The sequence below is a fragment of the Corvus moneduloides genome, chromosome 7 (assembly GCF_009650955.1).
Source record: "Corvus moneduloides isolate bCorMon1 chromosome 7, bCorMon1.pri, whole genome shotgun sequence".
NCBI lineage: Eukaryota > Metazoa > Chordata > Aves > Passeriformes > Corvidae > Corvus > Corvus moneduloides.
In genome coordinates this window covers 16,418,096-16,428,767 of record NC_045482.1, presented here as the reverse complement: position 1 = coordinate 16,428,767, position 10,672 = coordinate 16,418,096, and positions in this window count along the sequence as shown.

Here is a 10,672-nt window from a genome sequence, read left to right as displayed (position 1 = left end):
GTGTGTTTAGGGGATATAAACATGCCCAGGAGGGTAAACACTCAAAAACTAACTGGTGATGGTGTTTGGCCATCTAAGATGGGAAGGAACAGTCCTTGGATTGTTGGAATTGCTCCTAACAGCTGCTTGAGGGAGCATTCAACACACACATTCAACACACAGAGACCCTTTACAGCTTGAAGTGATGTTACAAATTAGAACAATGCCATTTTCTAGTTGTTCTCAATCTTGTTTTTATTCCTACATGCCTCTGGGAATAGTGGGCTACTGCACTCCCCTGGCCATGGAAGATCAGTGCTCTGTATGCAGTCCTGCGTTGGGCTATGGAACTCCCTTGCCAGCTTGTTCAGTCAGGTCTGCAGCTGAAGAGAATTGGGCTGGAGCTCAAAAAAAAAGAAATGTTCCCATTTTCATTTCTAAGGGTTCAAGATGCTATTTGTAGAGTTTAGTTTTCAGTCACTGCTGCATCAGCCTGTCAAGTGACTCATGTGGAATCATTTTTAGTATTCTGGTAAAGTTTTTTAGAAGATAGAGTAAAATCATTATTGCTCTCCTTAGAGTTCAGCATATTTCCTGAAAACATTCATGTTCTATTCTTTGGCTAGGTAACACTTTGTGTAAGTACATTTTTGATTGGATATGATATTCATCACTCCCTGTTTAATTGTTGCATAGCACTACTGCTAAGTGGCATGCTGCTTTTCTAGGTCCTTTTGTTGGTAAGTAAAAACTTGGTCTGCTGTGAGAATGAGCATTAGGTTCCTGTACTGGAAAAAAACGTGTGTCATGCGTTCTTTTTGATGCTGGTGAGTGAATTGACCAAAACTGTATGGGGGTTTTGGTGTGTTGTTTTGCAGTATCAGTGCTTTAATGTTGCTAAGTAGAATTTAGCATGCTTACCTATAAGTGACTTACATTTCAGCTGTGTTCATCAGCCATAGTTTCTGTTGGTGTTGAACAAGACTTCTGTACCTTTTGAAAATGAGAAAATAGAGATTTCACAAATCACACTCAATTATGTCCAGTAGAAATCATTTTATCCATTTATTGAGTCATAACCACTTGGTCAGCAGAGGAACCTTGCAGGAAGATAGGAATTTGTTTATGTTGCCTGAATGTCTACATTAAGGTATTTCTGATCATTAAGTGAGAAAAGGCCATTCTCAAGAGGGCTGTGCATCCTGAATGTGATCTGTGAATCAGTGATTGCAGTTCCCCTCATCCTGGTGCTCCTGAGACCTGTCTTTGGTGGCACAAACCACTGCTAGAGAAGCTCACATGGGGGGCAGAGCCCAGGTTTGCAATGCACAGTGCAACTGATTCCCTTTGTGTCCTTCCTCATTCTTCCTGTTCGTGGTCCTTTTTCTGACCCAGGGCACTCTGTCATGTTTTTTCTGCTCTCTACAGAGACATCATCTAATGTCTGCAATGCCAGGCACCTCCACTCTCCCAATTACTGTAGCAGTGAGAGACAGAAGGAATAATCATGTGAGAAGGGGAAGCTGTTGAAGGTGAAAACAGCGTGTAATTATGTGCACAGCTTTAATTCAGGAAAACTACTCATATCATATTCTCACCATGCCACTTTCCTGAACTTAAATTGTATTTGTTAAACATTCATTTAAAACCTCATCAAAGATTCTGATGAAGTTTTTTTACAGAATGTCAAACTAGAACTGCTGTTACAGTGGTAAATTTCTCCAAAAATTTTTCTCCAAAATAAAATGAAGAAAAAAATATCAGAGAGGGAGGGTAACAATGCCAAGTTCACTTACAGTGATAGCGAAGGGACAAAGGATGATGCCACAGCACTTCCAGGAATCCCCCAGTTCCAGCAGAGGTCACTGGGCTCTGGATGTGTAGATGGAGGCTGCAGCCTCCATCCAAAGCTGACATTATTGAATCTTAACCTGCTCTTAAAATAGTCAACCTATATAGATAATTTCTTAATCAAAAGGTTGTGGTTTGTTTGGGGTTTTTTTTCCCACAAAATTATCAATAGGTGTATCAATTTCAAACATTATTTAACATACTTTAAAATAAGTTAATAATTAAAAAAATTTCAAGTAATTGATTTTAAAGTAATTAAGAGAAGACAGAACCTTAGTTTAACTTGCCTATTTTCTCTCATTTTTTAAACTATTTATTTCTTCATGGCCTTTTAGTTTTTAAATACAAATGCTCTATTTTTGTTTGCACAAGCCTCATGTGTCTGCTTCTGATTTTTTTTTTCTTGCTGTTCCAGAGGCCTTTCATAGTTTTGCAAATGCAGGATTAACCAAATAGTTCTAAAATTGTCATGCTCAGTATGAAAACTTCCTATGTGATACCTGAAAACACTGCATACAGAACACCTCTCTATACCATTTCTTGGCATTCTTGCAATTTCTCTGGAAGAGATTAGGAGGAAAATAATGAGCAGGAATTAGGGAGAAAATCAGGGGAAATAGGGACAAAACAAAGGAAAAATAAGGAAGGTTATAAATAAACGAGTTCGGATTTCAAGAAATAGAATAGGAAACAGTCTAATAGGAGGTAAGGTGTGTGGGGAATTCTTTGGGGAAATCCAATTTAGATATTGGGGAAAAGCAGGATAATTCAAATGAGTCAGCTCTTAAGACAGAAAAGATGGGGGGCATTTTGATGCTCTGGAAGCCAAATGCCTTAAGATTAGGCTGTGTGTAGGGATTTGGAGTCTTTTCGGGGGGGTCCCGAGTCCTGGAGAGCCGGCCAGAGTAACGACATGAACACTGATACGATTTGAGCATTGTGCTCCCTTTATTGTTTACCTATGCAAGCTTATATCTTCTTTGCAAAGATTCACACCCAGTCCCTCTAGATGGCTCCTAATCCATGGGGGAGCCAACCAGTGCATAACTTTGCCAAGGACTTTCAGGGCTGCCTGCAGCCAGGGGCCAGTTCAGGGCTTTGTCCTCAGCAACCCTGGGTTGTCCAATTTTTCCAGGGGTATCATATGCCCCTGTTCCACAAGGAATCCCTCGGCAGAGTCTTGGGTGGATGTCTATCACAAATGAACCACAGAAGCCCTTAGATCAGTCTGTAATAATGTCACCCTTTAGTGTCTTACTTCTGTTTAATTTTGAAATACAGTGTTGTGCACCGTGCATATATCGTATGCACATAGTGAATGTTATAGCACCAGGATTACTTTTAAAGCAGTATTTTAAAGCAGTAAATAAAACAGGATTTCCAAATCCTGTGCTCTCTGTTGAGCTCACTCATCTCAGGTAATTTCTTGTTCTTCCCTCTGCTGTGTGGTGGTTCTGTACCTACTCCTTGCTCTGACACAGCTCACCCCAGCTGCAGCTGTCTGGAGTTCACTGAACAACTTGCAGCACAAATTCACGTCACCCACAGCCTCTGCTCTTAGCAGGGACAAGCGCAGCACCAGAAGCTTGAGTTTCAGGCAGGATCGGGCCTCCTGCAGCCAGCCTGGTGCTGTGTCACACTCAAAACAGGACATCCCAGATGCCTTGGGCAGCTCTGGCAGCTGAAGCTGTGGCGCCCAAAGCGCTGTGCCAGGCAGCTCTGCTGGCTACAAGGGTGAAGAGAGGTGTGCAGCTGAATAGAACGCAAAACACAGTCCAGCTGCTTGCTCTGCTTGGTTAGAAATGCTTTAAAGGAAGTTTTAGAGAGGAGCTGCTTGAGGGATGATGGGCCCTGGTGCTTTGTAAACATAAATCCCAGCTTGAAAATAACACTTCACTGCTGTACAGTCCACTTGTCTTGTAGATGGTGGGGCTGTTGTTTTGAGCTATACATGGCACTGTCAGATTAATTAAATATTGAAATAAGATTTTCATTTCATCTACTTTATAGTATACATCTGCCTGCTCCCCTACCTTAATTCTTTTATTACAAATTTTTCTTGAAATTCTGCAGACTCTGAGGCTTGGGAAGGTAGAGCTTCATCCAACATGCAGTGTGGGGTATCCAAATTCAATGTTAACATGCAATATCTAATACACAGTATCTGCAGGACTTAAGACTGAAGAGTTAACTGCTGATCAGACCCTACTCTATATTTAGAGGAAGTGTTTACAAATCCTGAGCTTGGGAGTACAGAAGTTTCATTGGGAATTCTTCCAGCTCTTCTGACCAAGTTCTGTTTTTGGAAAGTTCTGCATGAATTTTTCAGATGGCATTTTAAAAGATACAGGGCAATGTTAACAGAGCATATTCAGATATGTGGACATCAAACCAATCAGAAATGCAAATATATGCTCGAAATATTTTCTAAACTTGAAATTATAAGCAGCTTCACAAATAAAATTGCAAGATGGCTGAAAGTTATTTTAAGTACCGGAATGCTGATTATCGTCATGCTGGGCACACTAAATCCCCTTTCTAATGTGTCTGTTATAGCTAAGGATAGCAGGAGTGAAGTTATGCTTAATCAGCAAAACAAAATCAAAGGCAATGGCATGTGAAAACATACAGTGCATGTTTTGACCCACTGATGTTTTTAAATTTTAATCAAGTCCACAACATTCACTTCTATTCTGAATTCACTTCTTATAATAGTGCTGGGGGACATTAAAATTTTTCTTCTCTGTGGCAACATACTAACTAAGCTACTTAAAATTATGGCCAGAATTTTAGACATGGGTTATCCATAAACAGGTATCACAGTAAGTTTTATCCTTTGCCTGGTTAAAGGCAAAAATACCCTCAATGCCCATATAAAACAGCATTCTTGGAATTTTATCCTGCAGACCATCTGAAACTGTTTGAAGCTGGGTAATCTCTGTTGCTTTGGAAAAATAAATTAATTAGGTAGTTTTCAGAGAGTGCAGAGGAAGCTACCACTGTGACCCTTTTAATGCCATTCTAGGGGAGTTACTGAGAGAAAAGTCCTTTAAATACTGAAGCTTGAAAGAACTGAGTCTAGAATAGAAAGTAGAGGGCTGGTAATAGCCAGCAGGGTTATAAGGATTGTAGTTACAACACTTCCAACCAGAGATTTTTTTCTCTGTTGTTTAAAATGTATAGCTCAAAGTGTTTATACTGCTTTGGTTTTGCAGTCTACATAGTAAAGTTGTGCATTGTGCTGAAAATGAGGCCACGGGACTACTACCCACTGCTAAAATAAAGTATGAAACAAACTTTGCCTCCCTTTGAGTGGATATAGTTAACTATACTATCAACCATACAGAGTTTGTTTATGTGAGATTGATTTATTATGTTTGTCTTCAGGGATTCTTGGAGTTATGACAAACTGCATTTCAGATTTGCTTTTCTGCTTTTTTTATTTAATAGGGATATTCTAAATAAAACTCTTGTAAATTATTATTAAGTTTATCTGTAACTTCAGTTTTAAATCATCTCTGGGTGTTTCTACTTCCCTTTCCAGTTTCTTCAATGAGAAGACGTAATTCTCCTTTTTCCTTCAGGGATGTCCAAGAATAGTTTAGATTTTATTTTTTGTGATGATCTATGAATGTGGGAAGTATTTTTGGTATACTCTATGCATATCTTATGTTATTATGCTTCTCTTGCTATGTAGTGCCTCAGTCCTGTACAAAGGATGGTTGAAAATGGTGCTGAAATGAATAGACCAGTGCACAGGGACTATCACTACAGAAACTGAAGAGCAAAATATTGAGAAGATAAAAACAGTTTTTCCAAATTCTCTTCAGGGGAATGGAAGAACACCCGAATGGAAAGATCAAGAACTAAGAGACTGATTTCACTCCCAGGGAAGTTGGGGAAAAGCAGGAGTATGCTTTCACATGTAGGGATGCTGTTTGTCTCTGGTTTCTCACACCTAGCTGCACAGAAAGAAAAGAATAAACCATTTGAATGGCTGTACAGGACTCTGTAAAGGTCCATTTAATCTGATATCCTGCTCTCTACACTGCTTGGAAACTGATGTCAGGGAAAACAGGGCAGACAGAGTGTCCTTTCTTGGGCAACTCTTAACAGGCAGTGGGCAGGCACCTCTTCAGCAGGAACTGCAAAGGAAATAGTTGTGCCTACAGCTGTCCTTCATTCATTTGCATAATCCCAGTTTAAAGACCTCTCTCTTCAGCTTTACAGTGTAGCATAGAAGCAAGCCATCTGATTTAATAACACTCTGTATGAAAAAGTTTTTACCAGTTGTTGTTTTAAACCCTCTGCCTGATCATTTACTGAGTCTTGCCAAGGTCTTGTGTGATAAAAACCACCACGTGATTGCTTCCTGTCAGCCTCCTATGTATCATTGGGGATTTTATAGATCAAAAGACAATCCTTTCTCAGTCTGCTCTTCAACTAGAAATTATCTCCTCACACAGATGCACTCCCATACCTCTGCATATATTTTTTTGGCTGCATACATGCATTTTCTAGTTTCACATTTTCATATGAAGGAACTGGAATTGTACACAGCACTCAAGTGCAAAGAGACTTACGTAGGGCTGTAATGAGCTTTTCTGCTTTGTTTTCTGCTGCTTTTGAAGCAATTTCTAACACTGTTTGCCTTTTGGACTACTGCTGAGTAGCAAACCAGTGTTTGCAGAAAACTACTCACAATGACTCTAAGTAATAAAGGCTAATTTATAGCCCATTATTATGTAAGTTTAGTTAGGGTTATTTTCATTACTGTTTATATTAGTTTCCAGTTATTGACATAGACCTTCAGCCACCATCTCATTGTCCTATTGCTCACTATTGTCAGATCTTTCTACAGCTGCTCAGAGTCACCTTTCATTTTGCCTACCATGAGTAATTTTGGATCTTCAGGAAACTGTGTTGTCTTCACACAAGTAATTTTAGGCTATTTAGGTGCAACAGTGCTCATCCAGAAGTATTCTAAGCAATTCAGCCCTAAGGAGGACTCAAAGAGGAAGGTAAATAATGTTGTGTTGGGTGCTCGGTATCTGTCAAAGAAAGGGGATGTTGATCTGGTTACCTGATCGTGGTCCTAATGGCAGCTGTGCTTTCTGATTCCTGGAGATGGCTCTTCAGTCCTGTGGCGCTCCCCTACTCTAGGGCACATCCAGTTTCCATCTGCTAGTGCCTGCCTTTCTCCTTTCACAGCTTCTGCCTGCTATGAGCCTGCCTCCCAAGCTCTCTCTCTGCCTAATTTGTTTATTACCATGCACTCTGTAATGCTCTCTGCTGCTCTACTTCATGCTTTTTCTTCAAAGCACTTCAGTTCACTGGTTATTACTACTGCACTCTCACAGTTTTTCATAATTCAATGAATTTGCAAAAAAGGCAAGGTATAATTTACAAAAATCTTTATTAAAAAGGTGTCTTTTACCTATGCCTTGCCTAATGATACTGTTTTACACACACCACCCCCACCAATAAATGACAGCAATGAAACAACAATATTGCTTATTAAAGGAGAAAATAAAAGTATTTCCTTAAGGTTCTGTAAGTAAATATTTTCCATGTCCATAGATCTGCTTATCCTCAGCATGGGGCTAGTAAGCAAACATTTAATTTTATATTTAATAAACTTTCCTGCTGCCTGATTTAAAGAATGGGAATGACTACAGTTATCTAAGAAACACTTCCATATAATTTAGACCTTAGAAGATGAGGGTACCTGTGTGCATACACAGCACTTTGTCATCCACCATCCATGTAACATAACTGTATTATTTAAAAAAAAATTTAAGCTGCCTTTCTACATGTTTGTTTCTCTTTGGTTTAAGTATAGGCAAATTAGTGAAAAAACCCCAATCTGTGGAATAGCCACGTAAGAATTTGGTATCAAGATCATTAGAGAATATTAAAGAATCAGTTGTTCAGAAACAAGTTAGCTAATTAACAAGAGCATTTTCTGGAATTTCTTTCATGTCACAGGTGTTGAGTGACCTCTTGTCTGAAATGGTGCTGTTGAATGGTGACCTTAAGACACCTCTATCTCCTTGCCCTGTTACTTACTTCTTTTAGAAGAAAAATAAGTGGTTACATCCCTGGTATTACTAAGTGTCTGTAAGAGACTTAAAAATCATAATTGTGTTAAACACTGTTATGATCATCAAAGGACTTTGCCCACTATGGCATAGTCTCTAAAGAAGCAGCATGAAGCCCACCTCACCTGAATCTGGGAAATTGAACTGTGAGTTAAGACACCTGATGGGAACTCGAAATAAAATAAAGGTGGTACTATTTTTCAATTATCTCAGGCCTAAAGAGAAATAAACAAGACTGGAGTAGAAGAATGTATCCACAAGGAAAGCCAGCTCAGCAGCTGTGCTGGAAAATCAGCTCTGGCTGGGTCTGGTGGGGGGAGCCGTAGCCACAGACTCATTTGCTGAGGCCAGGTTTGCACACTCTTCCCCCTGCAAGTGCCGTGGAGGAGGAGAGATTTTTGGGGGTGTGGTGGTGAAGCCTCTGCTCTGCATGAGACAGAGGGGGTGAACACCCGGCCTCGGAGGCTACAAGCTGGGCTTTGAGCCGGATAAGAAGCAGACTCTCCAGAGACTGAAGGGTGTTTTTATCATGCCAATTGTCTTCCCTCATACAAACCAGTCCAGTTGTGACATTCCTGCTGCCCCTCCTCGGGGAAGGTCACATCCACACGGGATATTCACATTCACACACGTGCACCCCTTGTGATGGGGCATAACTGGCTTGACTGCGCTGCTGTCAGAGGCAGCTGCCATGTGTTAGAAGGGATCATAAGCCATCAAAGAGCCCTGAAGCACCCCCATACTCATTTCTGAGGCCTTCCACCAAAGGGACAGCACAGGATCCACAATGTTGCAACAGATCCTGTATTGCAAAAGACAGTGTAAAATATCCCCTCCCATGGAGGGGATGTGCTTGGGTGTTCCCATGGACACCTGAACGTATTAACCCATCGAACTCCACATTTCACAGGACCCCCCCCCTACTGAGAAGACCAGAAGAGGAGTAACGGGATGCTGTCTGGATCCACAGGTAGTGATATCCTTCTATCACAGTGATGTCTCTCTGTCATTCTCTTCCCTCCCCACTCCCCCCGCTTCCTTTTTCCTGTTTTTCTCTCTTTCCCACCCCTTTCTCCCCCCACATTTACTGTTAAATAATATCCATACTATTGACTTTGGCATATTGTGTCTTTCGCACCTTAATAGGGGGAGAGGCATCGCTCTCTAATAATCTGATCTTAAATGTGTTCTATAATGTATGTGGCTTCTTACCTAATCTTTCTGTGGATTTTTCATGAAAACTTACTCTGATACCCACCAAAGTCCTGCTTAATGTTTTTCCACCTCCAGCTCTTGGAACCTAAACACCAAAAAGAAAAAAAAAAGTGTTATTTAATGAATTTCCTAACTTTATTCCACCACATTCAAAATGAGACTTGCAGGTTCAGCTGAAAGAATAAAGCTTTTTTTTCAAGAAGCTTATCTGAGAAGTTACACAAAAAATACTGTGTCAAGGGATCCTTCTACAGAGGTCTCTGCTTTAATAGGAAAATGACTATGGCTTTTGTATGCCAGGGTCCCCAAAATGATCCTTTGTTGCACAGTGATACTGCCAGATCTGGAACTGCTAGTTTGAGAAATGGGGGAAATATAAACCAGCATTACACAGCCTGTTTATCTTTGCCTAATGAATAGTGTAGGCTTGATTATTTATAGAATGCTCTAAATCTACTTTTTTTTTGAGGTATTTGCCCTTTCCCCCCATTCTCTTATTGAAATTTGCTGGCAATGGCATCTAGTTCTCCAGGGATTTCAACTGATTTTCTTGGACGACAAAAATCTATTTCCAATCTTGTTACCGTGAACCAGAGAGCAGGGCTGAGGTGGGGAATGTAAATAGTAGGAGTACAGTTTGCTAAGAGAGGCCTCAGAGCCATCTCTGGAGGGCAGGAAGTGTGCCAGCCCTGGGGACAGGGAGTGACAGGGCCCTAGCAGAAGGACCAGGGTGCCAGAGGCACGTCACTAATCAGACAGATGAGTCTACAACCTGTCTGCTCCACAGCAGGGGTGACCTGTTCCACTCCATAGGTTCTCTACACAAGACAGCCCAGCTTCCCCTTTCCAAAGGTGTGTTAAGCTATCAAAGATGTTGTAAAAGCTGTGATGGAGGATCTACAGGGAAGAAAAAACAACTTCCCCCCCCCCAAAAACCCTGCACAAAAAAATCCCCCAAAAAGCAACCTACCGAAAAAACCAACCCCCCAGAAACGTAATACAAATTAAATCAAAGGAGTAATTTCTACGGTAGCTTTCTGGCGCGTCTAACGTGCTTTTTTACAACTTCCCATTATCAGATGACAAAGATTGATCAGCTAACGCAGTGACCACTGCGGGAGGGTGACGGTGCAAGGTTGGGTGTCGTGCTTGTGTCACCAAGCCTGGGTGGGGAAAGGCCCTTAGGCTGCTGCTGACAGCTCTGTCCCTCGGCGGCACCGCTTTGTCTGACACCATCCTCCCGCCCCTGGCACGGAGGTCCCTCTCGCTCCAGCACAGCCCCGCTGTTGCCCACGTGCTTTCCCGTTTAATTCCAGACCCGATGTCATGACCGAAACCCGTTACCCGGTGCCCGCTGCTGCCCAGTTTCTCCGACACGCCGGCAGCACCCCGACTCGGGGCTTTGCTTGGTGCACCGGGGCCGGCTGCGGGAGGGACGGCGAGGTGCCGTGCCGAGCCCCGGCACCGCCCCGCCGCTCCGTGCAGAGGGCCGCGGCCGCGCTCGGCTGAGCATCCCTGCGCCGCCA